This window comes from Panulirus ornatus, chromosome 31 (genome assembly GCF_036320965.1).
Source record: "Panulirus ornatus isolate Po-2019 chromosome 31, ASM3632096v1, whole genome shotgun sequence".
NCBI lineage: Eukaryota > Metazoa > Arthropoda > Malacostraca > Decapoda > Palinuridae > Panulirus > Panulirus ornatus.
The window spans coordinates 7,746,047-7,765,219 of record NC_092254.1 but is presented as its reverse complement, the minus strand read 5'-3'; the positions used below and the strand labels follow the sequence as shown (position 1 = coordinate 7,765,219).

The 19,173-nt window shown below is 49.5% G+C and overlaps 1 protein-coding gene and 1 long non-coding RNA gene across 7 annotated transcripts in view; one reads left to right on the top strand and one right to left on the bottom strand.

Annotated features, from left to right (window-relative positions):
* Positions 1-19,173, bottom strand: part of LOC139758798 (steroid hormone receptor ERR1-like) — a 301,766-nt gene that overhangs the window by 74,710 nt on the left and 207,883 nt on the right. The window lies entirely within an intron of this gene.
* LOC139758800 (uncharacterized) overlaps positions 1-19,173 on the top strand; it is a 281,740-nt gene that overhangs the window by 77,575 nt on the left and 184,992 nt on the right. The gene's annotated exons all lie outside the window — the stretch shown is intronic.

The following is a 19,173-nucleotide window of genomic DNA, read 5'->3' as shown; positions in this document are numbered from 1 at the left end:
AAGCATAATGATTAGCTGTTCACGCACACACACACACACACACACACACACACACACACACACACACACGTACGCAAACACAGACACAGACACACAAATTGATTGCTTATTTCCATATATATATATATATATATATATATATATATATATATATATATATATATATATATATATATATATATAGTGTGTATGTATGTACACCAAGACCCCTATATGAGACTCCTGCAGCTTCGAGGCCGCAATCCATACAGGAGTAGAGGAATGATGAACTCCCTTGAGCACCAGATTCTCCTCCTCCCGCACACACACATCACACCCAATACTCCCCTACCGTAGCCACACCCTTTAATAATCACCCCTTCCTCCTTCGGCACAGAATCCCACATACAACTCCTCCTCATCAGCCCATCAAGGAAAGTCGTCTTGCATATTCGTATCTCAAGAACGGTGGTCCTTGATGCAGGCTATATCCTCGCCATCTACAGAGAGTGGGAAGAGAGGCGTTGAACTACAAAAACCGGTCTTGCTAACGAGCGGGCTCTGTAAGGCGCTGGGAAAGATAACCGGAAAATAAATGAATGACTAAACTACACAGGAGGAATTGCCTCGGCGAGACACGATTTAATTCCTTATTGCTTTTTTTTTGTTTTGCGCTGTACTGAATGTCTGACTGATCCTTTATCTGTTTCAGTTACCGGATCTCCATCATCCACACTCACAGCTCGATTTTGATTGCAGTTTACAGCCATGGAGACTTGTGCAGTTAAGACGTACTCCCAGTTCACTTTAATAAGCTCACCGTTCATTCGTGTTCCCTGAGGGCTCTCGTCAGATCTCCAGTGTGTCGACGTACGGTTCAACAAGTATAGACTGATCTTACCCCTAACGGCATGTTATACATTGCCCGTGTCACTTCTGGCGCAGAGCAAGAGCGAGGAAGCTGCGCTTTTCTTGGGGGTGTACGTCAGCCTGGGATGCTGAAGATCCGAGGTGTCGCAAATCTCGTTATACGAGAGATGGTGATATCGCAGGGCTCTTGCTTCAGTACGTCGGATCTCCTACTGACTGGGGTGGGGGGAGAAGGGGAGACTATCGCAACTCCACCGTCGGGGATATCGCAAGTAGGGAGTTCGTCGGCGGTCGTAACATGTCGCAAGGCCATGGGCCACCACCGTAGGGTCTACGATACTCCATTAGGTGGAGGCGATCGTGAGGAAGAGTTAATGTTTCTTGCTAAGTATCGTCGACCTAGGATCTTGCAGGTCGAATCGCGTCGAAGATGATCAAGCAAGGTCGGGAGTACCGTGGGTTATCTTGACCCTGAACATGTAAAGTTACGAGGTCAGTTTAGAAATACGTACAGTCAGGGGTATGACAGGTATGGCACACGTCATAGACAGAAGGACTCCATCTCAGGTGAGGTGGGAGACAACGCAGAGCCGAGAGGTTTGTGGGGAGGTGAATTGGAATGCCGGGGGGGAAGAGAGCCGAGTCCAGCAGCCAATGATGGGCGAGTGACATCCTACTATCGAGGAAGACATTCAGATCCGGTTGTTAAAGACTGGTTAGTAAGACGTGGTGGGTTAGGGTGGGTGGGGCGAGGAGGAGGAGGAGGAGGAGGAAGGGGTTGTGGTGGAGAGGCCCGAGCATGGGTGTGGACGTCATGTGGAAGGTTCATGTGAGGTCTGGCGGCGGCTGTCAGCCATTCACAATTGTATGTTAATGTGAAGTGTCTGTGACCTGCTCTCTCTCTCTCTCTCTCTCTCTCTCTCTCTCTCTCTCTCTCTCTCTCTCTCTCTCTCTCTCTCTCTCTCTCTCTCTCTCTCTCTCTCTCTCTAACAACTCTCACTTCGCCCTGTCGTCACCCGTCCACACCACCGCTGCAGTACCATGCTTGTGTTTCCACTCATAGTACATGACAGCCCCTCGTCTTCTGTGACCCCCTGTCTTCATCGCCACAGTGGCTTATATACCCTGTGGACCACACAAAGTAATCTTGATTACCCCCTCCTCGTGTTCACCACAGCGCCAGTTGTTGTACCACCATCTACAACCCGCCTCAAAGCTTGTTGTATGTCTCCATAACACCACAACGCTGTGAATGTATTCCCTTCATTATAAATGGCCTGAGTCGGTTGACTTTTACACCACAATGCAGTAGCCAAGCGCGCTGACACACTACTGTATCTTTGCTGGGGGTACTTGTGTATATACCCCGGCGTTCACTTGTGTACCTCTCCTACAGCAGTGCTTAGCTGAAGTCCCTCTACATCAGCGCCCCCTCTCCTCTCTCTCTCTCTCTCTCTCTCTCTCTCTCTCTCTCTCTCTCTCTCTCTCTCTCTCTCTCTCCTGCAACACTCGTCCCTACCTCCTCGACATTTCAGGCCTCAGTTTTCTCTGCTTTTCTGTATCTATCTGCCTTGCCTTCCTTTGTATTTCCCTTTGGGTCGTGGGTATGAAAACTGGCTGTGGCAGGGAGCTGATGAAGTTGAGCCAGAGGGAGAGGTGACTGGGGAAATGCCTCGTGTTGTACTCTATTGTTTCTTCGACATATTGCCTTAGCGAACGTGGATTACCTCCGTCATAAACCATCAGGTCTCCTGTTATCTCCTAGTCACTCACTTCCCTTCCACGCAAGAACCAGCAGTGTTGACTTCTCAGTCACTCACTTCCCTCCCACGCAAGAACTAGCTGTGTTGACCTCCCAGGTGGGCGTTAATCCTGCCCGCTGGCATGGTGACGACCGGCCACAAGTGAACCCCGCGTGGAGCGTACCGCAGAATTGTGTGGCCCTCGGCGTCCTCCCTCACACCAGCCGCGGGGCAGGACCTCCTCTTCCTCCTCCTCCTGTTGGGTCACCTGCGTCAGGAGGCCATACCTGCTGCCGCCCTCTGGTTCACCTTCTATGTGTGTGTTACATTGGCAACCCTACCCTTCCCTCCTTCCTTCCTCCAGGCCAGCTGGGCGCCCGTCACTACAGCTGTTGCTAAGGAGCAACATATTGCCACACGTTGTTCGACAGAATCTGATGGAAGTATCGGCCACTATGTCCACAATACATAGGTGAGAAATTGCTATTGCAATAACGCTTTACATAATCCTGTTTTGCAGGTCTCCCGTCGGTTTTAGTGGTTCAGTGTTCCAGTGGCTCAAGTGTTTCGAATTTCTTGTTGATTCTTTTAGTAAGTTTTCCTTTAAGTAATACCATTTCAGTGGGGCTTTGTCTTGTATGGTTTCTGTTCATCGTAGGCATTAGAAATCCTTGGTGTTTCAAGCGGGGACCAGAACAGGCTGAATTGAGACCCACAAAGTTGACATTAAACGGGATCTCAGCGTTTCATAAGTTGCCCTCCGACCTTTACCCTGACCTTCAAGGGCGAGGTCAGTGGTAATTCCAACCGTACCCTAGCGTTGCACCGGCCTACCAGAGGTGGTACCGTCGTACTGAGTAGGCTAAGACTCATGGCTACTGCTGCTGGTTGGGAAGGTCGTGCTAGAGTTTCGGTCAGACTTTAAGAAGGAGCTCTTGTGGATGTCGGGCCAGGTGGGTCCGTCCCCATGCGTCTGGGATACGGGCCGTTCCTAAGACCAGGGTTCGTGCCTGGCAAGACGTACATAGCGAGTCGAACACTAACGACTGGGGACAGAAGAGGGTGGTATGTTATAACTCCTTCCCTGGGCGTAAGCTTCCGTACTTTCACCAAAATACACCAGACTGCTCTCATATTATATTGTATTGCACAATGCGGACATGTCTCGCCTGTCTCGAATATAAACCCGGTAGATTCTGATACATTGTAAACCTATTGTCACTTCGAGACGGCTGAACCTGCACTGTACGATTCATATTGGAATTGAAGGAGTATAAGATGAATGTGTGAGGAGCAGAGTGGTAGATACGTATAGGGATAGGGATGTCAGGTGTGTGGTGAGCCGACTCAAGGGTTAGTGCAACGCTGGATTGGACCTGGGTGATGGATGTGAGGTCAGACATTGGACATACTCGTAGATTACCATGATGGGTGTATGGTAGCGTACGAAGAAGACATGGTAGACAAGATTACCATTGATGACTGTATGGTAGCGTATAAGAAGACTTGGGAAACAAGATTACCATGATAAGTATATGGCAGCGTGCAAAGAAGATGGTTGACAAGATTACCATGATAAGTGTATGGTAGCGTACGGAGAAGACATGGTTGACAGGATTACCATGATGAGTGTATGGTAGCGTATAGGAAGACGTGGTAGACAAGATTACCATGATAAGTGTATGGTAACGAGGTTTATAATGGGGCTGTGTGTAAGTGAGGTGGGTGGGTGCGTGTCAGGTCATACGATTATTGGATGAAGATTCGCCGTCTGTTTGAGAAGGTCCAGTATTAGAAATGCAAATAGGACAGCAAAAAGGGTAGATCTTCACAAGGAATGAAAGAATAAGGCATAAATATCAAGAGAAATGAAAGAAAATGGAAAAATATTACGAACTGGAACGAAGTAAGGTCGACAGAATGCGGAGGCAGAAAAAGGATTCTTTAATATAGGCTAACACATAGGTAGTGGAAATATAGGCACAGCACGGTGGAATGAGGATTAAAAAAGGTAAGAAAATGGGAATGGCATCAAGAATTATAGATACATTGATAAACGTACGTAAATAGTTAACTTTTCGTCGTCTATGCATTGAACGTTATCTTATGTATTCTTATGATTCCGGAACACTGGAAAGAACCTATATCTCGTCTGCCCACTGAAGCGAACTTATCACCATGCTGGTTCTCTCGTCCGCCGTGACGTCAGTAACCACCTTGGTTACCACGGGAACGCTGAGATCATTCGATGTAAACAAATGAACTTTACAAGATGGGTTGTACGTAGACGCCTTGTCATGATTCTCGGATTGATCGCTTAAATTGTAAAGTTATCGTCGTTTATATATATATATATGTTATCCCTGGGGATAGGGGAGAAAGAATACTTCCCATGTATTCCCTGCGTGTCGTAGAAGGCGACTAAAAGGGGAGGGAGCGGGGGGCTGGAAATCCTCCCCTCTTTTTTTTTTTTTTTTCCAAAAAAAGTGACAGAGAAGGGGGCCAGGTGAGGATATTCCCTCAAAGGCCCAGTCCTCTGTTCTTAACGCTACCTCGCTAATGCGGGAAATGGCGAATAGTTTGATATAATATATATATATGTATTATATATTTATATATTATCCCTGGGGATAGGTTAGAAAGAATACTTCCCACGTATTCCTTGCGTGTCGTAGGCGACTAAAAGGGAAGGGAGCGGGGGGCTGGAAATCCTCCCCTCTCGTTTTTTTTTTTTTTTTTTTATTTTCCAAAAGAGGGAACAGAGGAGGAGGCCAGGTGAGGATATTCCCTCAAAGGCTCAGTCCTCTGTTCTTAACGCTACCTCGCTAACGCGGGAAATGGCGAATAGTATGAAAGAAGAATATATATCCACTCGTCTGCCCTTATCAAATGTTTCTTTTTTCAACAATGAGTTGCGCACAAGCGACCATCATAGAGTGAATAATTCTGTAACCTTTACAGTATAGGTCGATGACCGAAATGAATTTGGAAAGATTGCGAAACAGAATCACATTATTGGCCATATTTTAGATCTTTTTTTTTTTTTTTATCCCTTTCACTGGCGGTGCAGAGGTTGACGGCCCAGCTGGAGGCACTGTTGCATTATACCAGGTGGTAAACTGTCCTCCTCAAGTGTTAGCGGCCTTCCAGCTCAGTGGTGGCTGAGGTGGCAGTCCTTCCACAGCGAACAAGAACAGTTCCTCGCGGCATCTCTGCTTTTATCTCTCACACGTCATCTCAAACACAGAACCAAACTCTTCCCTCACCACGAACTGCAACCATTGAGCCTTTTTAATTACTGTATGAAATCACTCCTCACTCTATACCATCACTTCTGACTCGTGTCTCTCAACCCACACCTCTCCCGCCGAGGCATCGCTTCTAGCTAACCAGGCGAGCTGAGTGACAACGCAAGTGTCAGTTTCATGCCAGCCTTAATCTTAAGGTCAGGCACTTACATCTGCACCTGCAACACAGGCTGATTACTTAGGACCTGCCTCTGCAACACAGGCTGATGACTTAGGACCTGCCTCTGCAACACAGGCTGATTACTTCAGACCTGCCTCTACAACACAGGCTGATTACTTGAGATTATCACAGTAACCTTTAAGCCCTTTGAGCACGGTGGTACGAGCACTTGGGTGCGATGACCTTACCACCTTTGACCAAGTGTCGGGTCACAGGCCAGGCCATCATGACCCATAGGTCGCACCTTCATAGGGGTCAGAGTGCGAATAGATTTTGATACGGTAAGTGTGGAAGTCGTGGTGGTCAGGCGTGCACACGCTGCCGGCTTGGGGAGGTTGTGGTCAGACAAGAATGCTGATGCTACAAATGTATTCACTACGGCCTCAGTCACCCTCGTACCCAGGCTAATGGTGAATCGCTGCATCTGATTCAAGATAAAACTGCTGCCTGTACGATGTTTACGATTATCACACGCACACTTGACTGTAAAACCTGCCTCCCCGTGTGTACGGAGAGATGATATCGTGCACACACATACATACACACGCATGGCTACGAACCCTGGGCGCGGCAGTTGACCCACACCCAACCCAGGTGTCCAACCTCCCTTTGGGGCTGGTCGATAAATGGGAATGTGGCTTTAGGCTAGGGTATATATATATATATATATATATATATATATATATATATATATATATATATATATATATATATATGATAACGACTTCATAGAAGCAGAGACACTACTTGGAGAAGGAAACGCGAAAATACTGAGCGCTTTCGTGTATTACGAACAAGCTCGACACGGGGAAGGACGGGTGTGGGATCCTCTCCCCTCGAGACCGAAATGATAATGACGACCAGTAATCACATCGGGAAGATATGATGCCCGCCTGAGGTGTCCTGCCACCACGGTTCCATTTCTCATAATATGATGTTCTCCCAGGTCGACCACACAACACCGCCTACAGCCAGCCGTCCACTTGAAAATTACAAGATGAACATGACTGGCAGTCTGGAGAGCGTCGTCCTTACTAGTTTTTCAAAGGAAAGACAATTAACGGATGGACACTCACACTCTCTCATAAGGGCGAGTGTCGGAAGAAACTGGAGTGTGAGAGTGAGGTTGACGGACAGTAGAGGAAGAGTTGGGTCGTGTGAGGTGTGCTGATGGTGAAAGACTGGCTCTATGGTCATTGTAAAGCGACTCGCTATGGCCCAAACGGTGTGAACGAGGGTCAGGCCTCGCAATCTCGTAGCTCGTGCCAGCAGCGATGGATGGGCTCTTGATAAACGCGAGCGGGATGTGGCTCGTCCGGGTTAGAGGTAAAAAGGAGAGTTGGGGAGGGAGAAAGTGGCAGGGGAGGGACTGGAAGGCCAGGTTGAGCGTGCCCGAGGAGAGGATGCCATGGTGGTGAGATAATGGCCGCAGATTCCAGGGAGGAGAGCTGGTGCCGGGACGCCAGTACCTGGGCCGGATTGGCCGGCTGGAGTCTCTGGTATGCGCACTCCTCCAGCCTTCTTTGTTGACGTCTTTCGCGGCCAAGCGCTCCCGAGAGGAGAGGCTCCTTAGCGGGCCCCCGTACGGAGAAATCCTGTAACATCCGTGAACACAGGTCATGTGAAGGTCCTTTTAGAAGGGGAGCTTTCCGTAGCGTCTTAAGGACGTCTCTCGTGGCCCTGAGATCCGATCCTACATCTACACACACACACCCATGGACATAGGCCATGTGGAGGGCCTTCAGGAGGGGGTATTCTTCGGTAGTGCGTAGCCTTCAAGAAAGGGTTTCTTCGAGGCTTTGTGAGGCGTGTGTCCTTCAGAGTTCTTGGAGCGTGGGCCGCGTACATGTCTTGGTATGTGTGTCTGGTGGGAAAGACTTGGATACCAGTGTTTGGAGGTTTTTGTCCCTGAGGGGTTATTGTCAGCCAGACTCGCAGCATGTACTGTTCCCTCCTCCTACGACCGGCATATCGTAGAAGCCGGGACCTGATGGCGTGAGAGCAGTGTTATAGAGTCCAGGGCTTGCTGGCGTGTGAGCAGCGTTATGGAGACTGGGGGACTTGCTGGCGTGTGAGCAGCATTATGGAGACGGGGGACTTGCTGGCGTGTGAGAGCAGTATGATGGAGACTGGGGACTTGCTCGTGTGAGCAGTAATAGCTTAGACCCCAGGATTTGCTAACATTAGAACAGCATTTCGGAACCCAAGACCCACTGGTGTGGGGGTAGTCCGTTAACACCCCCAGGACCTGGTAGTGTGTGGGATGGCTGATATCGTGGACATGCGTGCGTCGAAGCCTGGCTATACGCAGAGTCGGCTGGCTGACACGGGAGGGGTCGTCCACAAGTACTTTAGTGGGAGGCTAAAACAAAGCCTCTCTGGCTCGCCCAGGGCGGTTCAGTCTGGTGCGTGGCGATCACCGTCGCTCTAGGAATGAAGTCAAGTGGGTAGGCCGGGGACGTGCTCGTAACTGCTTCAGGAGCAAGAAGGCGTAATGGAAGTACAAGGAAATCGTCCCCCTGTTGCCTGTTGTTCGATGAATAGTTGTTTTCTCTTGAATTTTTGTGGAGAATATTTGCTACAGTCTCGACCTTCAGTGATAGCCAGATGTACCCTTAAGGTAGCAGTGATGGTTGTGGTCAAATCGCTAAGGATAATGGAAGATTTTTGTATAATTAGATGATGTGTTGCGTTCGTGCTGTGCGACAGAACCGTTTTCTGCGTCCAGTATTAATGGCGCTGCTGGTGAACAGTTTTCCTATTGGCATTTGTTGAAAAAAAAAATTTCCTACTCCAAAGGCTAACTATTTTTGGTGAATTTTTTTTTTTTATTGATTTTGTACAACATTGCAATCTACTTCTAGAACCAGATAGTCGTATTTGTGAAGTATATGTCCTCATCCTATGCTCCAGACTTTGTATTCTGCCTTCAAAACCAAACAGCTTTACCGTTGAACAGCAAAAGGCATTAACCTTACAGTTGAGCATCTGCTGTCTGCTCCGAGAACTATATGGCCTTATTGTTGGACATCTGAATTAGTCTTACTGTTGAGCATCTGTTTTCTGGCCCAAACCTAAACATCCTCGCTGTTGAGCTTCTGTTTTACTGCTCGCTAAAACCAAACAGCCTCACTGTTCAGCATGTGTTTATTGCCCGCAAACCCAAACAGCCTCTTTGTCAAGCATCTGTTTACTGCTCACAAAATCAAACAGCCTCATTGTCGAGCATGTGTTTACTGCCCGCAAACCCAAACAGCCTCTTTGTCAAGCATTTGTTTACTGCTCGCAAAACCCAGACACCCATACTGTTTAGCATCTGTTTACTGCTCGCAAAACCCAGACAGCCTCCCTGTTCAGCATCTGTTTTCTCCCTTGTGTGGGACAGACACTGTTTTGTGTCCCGTAGACGACAGCCACACGAACTTTCTGTGAGCCCGAGAGGCCAAGCGCGGCGTTGTGAGCGCAGCTTGACCTTTGATCCCTCCTTGTGGTTCAGGGAATTTCTTCAGCACAGCTGTTATAAGAAGGGCGACCCAGACATAGCCAGACACCCACATACCTCTCCTCCTCCTCCCGCTGCCAGGCGTAGTAGCACTTGTATGTACAACATTACGGCACTAGTGGTAGGAGGAAGTCTCGTACTGAACTAGTGCCAGGTATTGTCTCACTGAACTAGTCTTGGGGAGGGTTTCACTAACGCATTCCTAGTTGGTGTCACTAAACCAGCGTTGAGTATTATCTCACTAAACTAGTCTTCAGTAGTATCTCCAACACAGTGCTAGGTAGCGCTGAGTAGTGTCTCTAAATAAGTGATAGGTAATGTTTAGTGTCCCATTGAACTAGTGCTAGGTACTGTCTTATTAAACTAATGCTAGGTTAAGTGATGCCACAGTATACTAATGATAGTATGTATTAAGAAGTATCACATAGCTAGTGTTGGGTAATTTTGTCACTGAGTTAGTGCTTGCTAGTGTCTCATTATTGGAGTTAAGTCTAGGTAAACTAGTACTAGTTATTGTTTCATTATTAGTGTAAGTTAGCGAGTCTCCTTTTGACGAGCAACGCGTCCTTTAAGTTTATTTTAGGTCGTCTCTCTAGTAATACTGGAGAGTGTCTCGTCGCGATCACTAGTTTCGTCCTAGTGTTACTTGAAAAACTGTCTCCTACTTTGTTTGGTATTGTCTCGCTTATAGATAAAGTGTTGCAAGCTGCTGCTACGTCACATGATTATTGTGTGGCCATCGGCAACCCAAGGGTGGGCCGTTTTGATACCTGCTTCTTTCCCTACACGTCGAAGCTGCGGAACTCTACCTTCTCATGTCTTTCCCAATAACTATGACCTGGCACATTTTAAAAGACAAATTTTTCTTTTTCTCAAAAAATTCGTAAATACTTTCCCGTGTCTCCTCTTTTTCCGTTTCATAATTGTCTCCATATTTCAATTAAGGCCTGGCCATGAAGTGATGTGGACTTCTGTCCGTGACTGGAGCCTTCAGCATAAAAAATAAAGTCTTGAATCAAACAGATGTACAAGTGTTGGTGTAAAGTGTTTAATAGTGCGAGGTAAAGTATTTCATTACTGGTAGGGAGTAAAGTTTCTCTCTATAAGTGTATGGGAAAGTATCTAAAAGGTGACACATCTCTCTCCTTCTTAAATCACTATCTTGTAACAAGTGCTAATTGTCTCACTTCTGATGTAGAGTAAGGTGTTTGGGTACATGTTATCTCCCTGTGTAAGATCCCTTTATGGTGTCGTCAGGTCAACTGGCTTACTGCCAAGGCTAGGTAAGGTGTGTGTGTGTGTGTGTGTGTGTGTGTGTGTGTATGTAACACTGATGTTGCTAGGTAAGATGTGTGTGTGTGTGTGTCTGACGTGTCACTGCTGTTGATACGCAAGGTTTCTCACTGCTGTTCATGGCTTAGGTGTCTCATTGCTGTTCATAGCTAGTTCATAGCGAAGGAGTCTCAGAACTTGTGGTAGATGAGTCACTGCTATTCATAGGCGCGGTGTCTCTGCTGTTCTTAGCTGAGGTGTCATACAGCTTGTGTTAGACGTTTCACTGCTTATTGATAACCGTCCCAGCTTGTGCTAATTGTGTCACTGTTTTGGTTAGATATATTGCTGCTGTTGGGAAGTACAATGTCTGTCTGCTGGTGCAATGTGGACCACCTCTGTTTGTTTGCCGGTATCCTGTAGGGCACCGTTGCTCATGGTAGGTAGGATATGTACACCTCGTGGTGTCACGTAAGGTACCACTGTTCATGGTAAGTGCTTGTGCCGGGTAGGATGTGTCACATGGCCATGACCGCTTCAAGCGTCTTCAGTGCAAGTGCTTGATGAGTGTCGTACCATCAGGTTGAGTGCCTGGCCTCAGCTGTGTATTGTGAGTGCTCTTGACGTGTGTATGACGTATTATCCTCTTGGGCTGACTTCATTTCATTCCTGCAAATGAAGACTGCCACACGGGTTACCTGGTGCGGGTCTGCCGGTGCCTCGCTAACAGAAGGTGTCCGGCCCAAGAGCCAGTATGACTGACGTTTGATGAAAAGTTGAGAGTCACCTTCACCCTATCGTCTGAGGTGTGCAGGACTTCCCAATCATCAGATGGAGACGCCCAGACCTCCTCCTTGCTCAAGCTTCTTCCTTGGATAGTTAGACAGAAAGGACTTTTTAACACTCCAGGGAACAAGAGTCAACCTTTGTCTCGTTCTCAAGGACGAGGAAACTTTGGGCTCTGGTCAAGTGAAAAAGGGGGGGGGTCGAATTGGTCTTTGTCTCAAGAATGGAATATTGGTATGGCTGGTGTGGAGTGTGTCTGTGTTATGAGGGCATCTGGTTCGGAGTAGTTGTGGTAGCGTGAGGGGTGGAGTCTGCAGGTAGTAACAGCGGCCAGGAAATGCCAAACTTGACCCCGACAGGACACACACCTTCCAGGAACTCTGGTCCTCGTCTGCGGCGTCGCTCCGCCCATATTCAAACCCTCCCACACGGTCAGCTCTTGTACTTCCTCCTCAGACTCTCGTATGGACCGCTCTCACACACCATTTCTCTACAGTCCCCAAGAGCCTGTGAGGATCCATAAGCCTTGCACGCCCCAAGTGCACTCCAGACCTGAAGATAAGGGCATCATATCGATCGTCATGTCCTCAGTTTTTGTACGCTGTAACGTCGACAAGTCTTGCAGAGCCTCAAGCGTCGCAGGCTGCGCACCAGACCACTACAGAGCAGGAATGCATATGGTCTGAGGGTACAAAGTCAAATACTATGGTAGCAGATATACGGCGTCTGACGCGTATGTTAATGATAACAGAACTCCGACAGCTACAGCGGGTGATCGGAGAAGGGCTTGTTGGCTCGCTCCAGTTCCTCCCTCGGCAGGACAGAGGGACAGTCAGTCTCTTTCTGCGGCGAGGTCCAGACTTTACATACTCTACGCCTGTATAAAACCTCAAGGGTCGTACCGTCGTGCTCAAGGGTCGTACCGTCGTGCTCAAGGGTCGTACCGTCGTGCTCAAGGGTCGTACCGTCGTGCTCAAGGGTCGTACCGTCGTGCTCAAGGGTCGTACCGTCGTGCTCAAGGGTCGTACCGTCGTGCTCAAGGGTCGTACCGTCGTGCTCAAGGGTCGTACCGTCGTGCTCAAGGGTCGTACCGTCGTGCTCAAGGGTCGTACCGTCGTGCTCAAGGGTCGTACCGTCGTGCTCAAGGGTCGTACCGTCGTGCTCAAGGGTCGTACCGTCGTGCTCAAGGGTCGTACCGTCGTGCTCAAGGGTCGTACCGTCGTGCTCAAGGGTCGTACCGTCGTGCTCAAGGGTCGTACCGTCGTGCTCAAGGGTCGTACCGTCGTGCTCAAGGGTCGTACCGTCGTGCTCAAGGGTCGTACCGTCGTGCTCAAGGGTCGTACCGTCGTGCTCAAGGGTCGTACCGTCGTGCTCAAGGGTCGTACCGTCGTGCTCAAGGGTCGTACCGTCGTGCTCAAGGGTCGTACCGTCGTGCTCAAGGGTCGTACCGTCGTGCTCAAGGGTCGTACCGTCGTGCTCAAGGGTCGTACCGTCGTGCTCAAGGGTCGTACCGTCGTGCTCAAGGGTCGTACCGTCGTGCTCAAGGGTCGTACCGTCGTGCTCAAGGGTCGTACCGTCGTGCTCAAGGGTCGTACCGTCGTGCTCAAGGGTCGTACCGTCGTGCTCAAGGGTCGTACCGTCGTGCTCAAGGGTCGTACCGTCGTGCTCAAGGGTCGTACCGTCGTGCTCAAGGGTCGTACCGTCGTGCTCAAGGGTCGTACCGTCGTGCTCAAGGGTCGTACCGTCGTGCTCAAGGGTCGTACCGTCGTGCTCAAGGGTCGTACCGTCGTGCTCAAGGGTCGTACCGTCGTGCTCAAGGGTCGTACCGTCGTGCTCAAGGGTCGTACCGTCGTGCTCAAGGGTCGTACCGTCGTGCTCAAGGGTCGTACCGTCGTGCTCAAGGGTCGTACCGTCGTGCTCAAGGGTCGTACCGTCGTGCTCAAGGGTCGTACCGTCGTGCTCAAGGGTCGTACCGTCGTGCTCAAGGGTCGTACCGTCGTGCTCAAGGGTCGTACCGTCGTGCTCAAGGGTCGTACCGTCGTGCTCAAGGGTCGTACCGTCGTGCTCAAGGGTCGTACCGTCGTGCTCAAGGGTCGTACCGTCGTGCTCAAGGGTCGTACCGTCGTGCTCAAGGGTCGTACCGTCGTGCTCAAGGGTCGTACCGTCGTGCTCAAGGGTCGTACCGTCGTGCTCAAGGGTCGTACCGTCGTGCTCAAGGGTCGTACCGTCGTGCTCAAGGGTCGTACCGTCGTGCTCAAGGGTCGTACCGTCGTGCTCAAGGGTCGTACCGTCGTGCTCAAGGGTCGTACCGTCGTGCTCAAGGGTCGTACCGTCGTGCTCAAGGGTCGTACCGTCGTGCTCAAGGGTCGTACCGTCGTGCTCAAGGGTCGTACCGTCGTGCTCAAGGGTCGTACCGTCGTGCTCAAGGGTCGTACCGTCGTGCTCAAGGGTCGTACCGTCGTGCTCAAGGGTCGTACCGTCGTGCTCAAGGGTCGTACCGTCGTGCTCAAGGGTCGTACCGTCGTGCTCAAGGGTCGTACCGTCGTGCTCAAGGGTCGTACCGTCGTGCTCAAGGGTCGTACCGTCGTGCTCAAGGGTCGTACCGTCGTGCTCAAGGGTCGTACCGTCGTGCTCAAGGGTCGTACCGTCGTGCTCAAGGGTCGTACCGTCGTGCTCAAGGGTCGTACCGTCGTGCTCAAGGGTCGTACCGTCGTGCTCAAGGGTCGTACCGTCGTGCTCAAGGGTCGTACCGTCGTGCTCAAGGGTCGTACCGTCGTGCTCAAGGGTCGTACCGTCGTGCTCAAGGGTCGTACCGTCGTGCTCAAGGGTCGTACCGTCGTGCTCAAGGGTCGTACCGTCGTGCTCAAGGGTCGTACCGTCGTGCTCAAGGGTCGTACCGTCGTGCTCAAGGGTCGTACCGTCGTGCTCAAGGGTCGTACCGTCGTGCTCAAGGGTCGTACCGTCGTGCTCAAGGGTCGTACCGTCGTGCTCAAGGGTCGTACCGTCGTGCTCAAGGGTCGTACCGTCGTGCTCAAGGGTCGTACCGTCGTGCTCAAGGGTCGTACCGTCGTGCTCAAGGGTCGTACCGTCGTGCTCAAGGGTCGTACCGTCGTGCTCAAGGGTCGTACCGTCGTGCTCAAGGGTCGTACCGTCGTGCTCAAGGGTCGTACCGTCGTGCTCAAGGGTCGTACCGTCGTGCTCAAGGGTCGTACCGTCGTGCTCAAGGGTCGTACCGTCGTGCTCAAGGGTCGTACCGTCGTGCTCAAGGGTCGTACCGTCGTGCTCAAGGGTCGTACCGTCGTGCTCAAGGGTCGTACCGTCGTGCTCAAGGGTCGTACCGTCGTGCTCAAGGGTCGTACCGTCGTGCTCAAGGGTCGTACCGTCGTGCTCAAGGGTCGTACCGTCGTGCTCAAGGGTCGTACCGTCGTGCTCAAGGGTCGTACCGTCGTGCTCAAGGGTCGTACCGTCGTGCTCAAGGGTCGTACCGTCGTGCTCAAGGGTCGTACCGTCGTGCTCAAGGGTCGTACCGTCGTGCTCAAGGGTCGTACCGTCGTGCTCAAGGGTCGTACCGTCGTGCTCAAGGGTCGTACCGTCGTGCTCAAGGGTCGTACCGTCGTGCTCAAGGGTCGTACCGTCGTGCTCAAGGGTCGTACCGTCGTGCTCAAGGGTCGTACCGTCGTGCTCAAGGGTCGTACCGTCGTGCTCAAGGGTCGTACCGTCGTGCTCAAGGGTCGTACCGTCGTGCTCAAGGGTCGTACCGTCGTGCTCAAGGGTCGTACCGTCGTGCTCAAGGGTCGTACCGTCGTGCTCAAGGGTCGTACCGTCGTGCTCAAGGGTCGTACCGTCGTGCTCAAGGGTCGTACCGTCGTGCTCAAGGGTCGTACCGTCGTGCTCAAGGGTCGTACCGTCGTGCTCAAGGGTCGTACCGTCGTGCTCAAGGGTCGTACCGTCGTGCTCAAGGGTCGTACCGTCGTGCTCAAGGGTCGTACCGTCGTGCTCAAGGGTCGTACCGTCGTGCTCAAGGGTCGTACCGTCGTGCTCAAGGGTCGTACCGTCGTGCTCAAGGGTCGTACCGTCGTGCTCAAGGGTCGTACCGTCGTGCTCAAGGGTCGTACCGTCGTGCTCAAGGGTCGTACCGTCGTGCTCAAGGGTCGTACCGTCGTGCTCAAGGGTCGTACCGTCGTGCTCAAGGGTCGTACCGTCGTGCTCAAGGGTCGTACCGTCGTGCTCAAGGGTCGTACCGTCGTGCTCAAGGGTCGTACCGTCGTGCTCAAGGGTCGTACCGTCGTGCTCAAGGGTCGTACCGTCGTGCTCAAGGGTCGTACCGTCGTGCTCAAGGGTCGTACCGTCGTGCTCAAGGGTCGTACCGTCGTGCTCAAGGGTCGTACCGTCGTGCTCAAGGGTCGTACCGTCGTGCTCAAGGGTCGTACCGTCGTGCTCAAGGGTCGTACCGTCGTGCTCAAGGGTCGTACCGTCGTGCTCAAGGGTCGTACCGTCGTGCTCAAGGGTCGTACCGTCGTGCTCAAGGGTCGTACCGCCATGCTCAAGGGTCGTACCGTCGTGCTCAAGGGTCGTACCGTCGTGCTCAAGGGTCGTACCGCCGTGCTCAAGGATCGTGCCGTCGATAGATCAAGCACCGTAAAATATCCTCTGGTCCGCCTACGGATTTAACATTGCAACTCTGACGAAACGTCTTCATCCATCATATATTGACGCAGCATATTTACGTGCTGGCATGCAGGCGCCGCACGACGCTACCACCATCACGTTAGGGTAGGCACTCGGCCCTTTGACACACCCTGCTGCTGCAGGCGTGCCAAGCGTACTGGCCCAGCGAGAATGGTGACAGCTGTTAGACTAACACTTGTACAGCTGTTAGACTAACACTTGTTAGATGCATTTATATTTTTAAAAGTTAAATTAGAAGAGTTTTTGAGGTATATATATATTTTTTTTCAATCCATTAGTAATGAAGATACTTCTTAAAATAATTGTAGTTATTGTTTGATATTGAAGTTTGGGTGTTGGATGAATATATACTTTCTTCACGTCGTATTAATCTCCATACAATATAAGCACGAAAAATGCTTGAGTAGCCGGAAGTAAACACCGCTAGGAAATTCTGTAGAATTTCTTGTGTGTGACAAAAACGATTCACTTCGTAACTGACTTCGTATTATGCCGCAGGTACTTCAGCGAGTGCTTGAGGTGCAAGGAAGGCGGCTTTGTACCTTGTCTTTCTTAGGGAATCGGTCGTTGGCACTCAATAAAAGCTAACCTCTGCTATACGACGCCGCCTCTGCTCGCATAAGGCCATACACGCGCCTACAGTATATGTATGGTCTTCGAGTTACCGTGAAGACCTGAAGGTGTTCGATTCTTTGTTTGGCGATCGTGACTTAACGTGTGACGGCTTTGAGGACCCTGGTACTGTAGTGATGACTAGTGTTGAGGATATTCTGGGCAAGAGTCATTTGGGAACCATTAAAGGCTTAATTTCCATGACCTTCAAGCATGTAGGACATTACCGATTTTAGTCATACTTTGCCCCGTCCATGAGACAGCAGTGAATGTACCTTAAAAATGTACTTATGAAATATTGTGGTCGGCCGGTGTGGCCGTTCCCTAAAAACCGCCGCTGCGGTGCGATGTGTTGACCAACAAGCCCAAATAGCCAACCCCTTCTACTTGTATCTGGTTGACATCACTCGAGGGGGCAGGGTATGGACTGCAGTAACGGCCACGGATTAAATCGTTCCGACGACGAACTGTCAGACCATGACAGTGGAGAGAGAGAGAGAGAGAGAGAGAGAGAGAGAGAGAGAGAGAGAGAGAGAGAGAGAGAGAGCCATGTCCTTTGTTAGCAGAATGTGAGATTTTATATATATATATATATATATATATATATATATATATATATATATATATATATATATATATATATATATATATATAATATGCGGTCTGAATGAATCCATCGTTTCTTAACCCTCTGGGAACGACGGTGCGACCCTTCGGTATGAAACTGTCTCGTCTTTGACCCTCAGACCAAAAAGGTTAATGAATCCAACTCAAAAGAGTCGTTTCATCTTGCTGAGGAGGATCCTACGCTCGCGCTCAAAAGGTATTTAAATTAGGCCTTACAACGATTTGCGCCGGGAAAGCAATTAGATGTATCCTGTACGTTATTACAGTCAGTGTTCGCATACCGTCACTTGGTCACTGAATATGGGTCTTCCAGTTTGCTTCCCCCAGCTGGAGAACAGTCCTGGTGTTGACGGAGAATCAAGATGGAAAGTAATTCTGTTCTGGCGAAGCGTCATTAAACGTAAATTTAGTCAGATCTAGTATCTACGTTATTAACGGTGTTATTTATTTAAATGTGCTCTGAATTTTGTATGTATATATATATATATATATATATATATATATATATATATATATATATATATATATATATATATATCCTTGGGGACAAGGGAGAAAGGCTTCTCTGCCAACGTATGACCGGCGTTTCGTAATAGGCTACGGAGAGTAGCGGGAGCAGGGTGGTTCGAATCTCTCTCTCTCTCTCTCTCTCTCTCTCTCTCTCTCTCTCTCTCTCTCTCTCTCTCTCTATCTATCTATCTATCTATCTATCTATCTATCTCTCTCCGTATCATTGGTTCCTAGAGATTGGTACAGAAGGAGGAGCCCATATAGTGAAAACAACGAGGTGGAGTTGTCAGAGAAAGCTTAGGGGAGGTGGGTATTGGCGAAGGGGAACTACCTAACCTTTAGTCTCCCGCGCCACCGCATAACTTCAGACATATTATAATGGTGATTGATTGATGTATAATATAGCAAGTAGAGATTCAGATAGACAAGTTCCTCACATGGCTTTCTCATGGGGTGTCGGACTAGGTTTTTTTTTTTTTAGACGTAAAAAAAAAAAAATTGGGTTCCATGGGGAGTAGAAATGTATTCAGATGGATGCGAGATCTGATGGAAGACTATTCTTACACACACACACACACACACACACACACACACACACACACACACACACACAAACACACACACACACACACACATACACACGCACACACACACATACACATGCACACGCGTATTACATCATCCCTTGGAAAATAATCTGCTTAGTAAGATGTGATGAGAGACTGCTTTATGTAATGTTAAACATTTCATCTTGATCAAGAGAAATGTGTATCATATTTACCGTAACAGATAAATGAGTTTCATATATATATTTCTTTCTTTCATACTATTCGCCATTTCCCGCGTCTGCGAGGTAGCGTTAAGAACAGAGGACTGGGCCTCTGAGGAAACATCCTCATCCAGCCCCCTTCTCTGTTCCTTCCTTTGGAATATAAAAATAAAATATATATATATATATATATATATATATATATATATATATATATATATATATATGTGTGTGTGTGTGTGTGTGTGTGTGTGTGTGTGTGTGTGTGTGTGTGTGTGTGTGTGTAACTATTATACTGATGTTTTCTTAACTAATTTTGAACGAATGTCTGAGCACTGTGGGTAGGA